Raw genomic sequence first — 343 nt, 5'->3', positions numbered from 1 at the left:
CGCAAAAAGAATAACACAGTAATACCCAAGAAGACGATTTACATCACAGAAGCTTTGGCTAATGACCAGAATACACAAGCAAGTTTAATTATCTTGGTGTACTGGAAGGGACTGATATATGAGTACATTTTGATCAAGGGTCAGCAGCCAGTCCTTCCCGTGTACGTTGTCTATGGGCCATCAGAACACAAGGGAGATGGTAGCCTCTATGTGTTGATTATCGCGTTTTGAGAGGAGGCTTAGAGGAGGAAATTTAGGAAAGAGTAAGAGAACGGAGGGAGAGTGTCGAGAATGGGAGAGCAAAGGAGAGCGTTGTAAATGATTGAACAGGGGATGACCTGGA

This window comes from Penaeus monodon, chromosome 25, assembly GCF_015228065.2.
Source record: "Penaeus monodon isolate SGIC_2016 chromosome 25, NSTDA_Pmon_1, whole genome shotgun sequence".
NCBI classification, from domain to species: domain Eukaryota; kingdom Metazoa; phylum Arthropoda; class Malacostraca; order Decapoda; family Penaeidae; genus Penaeus; species Penaeus monodon.
Note: the sequence above shows the minus strand (reverse complement) of the source record.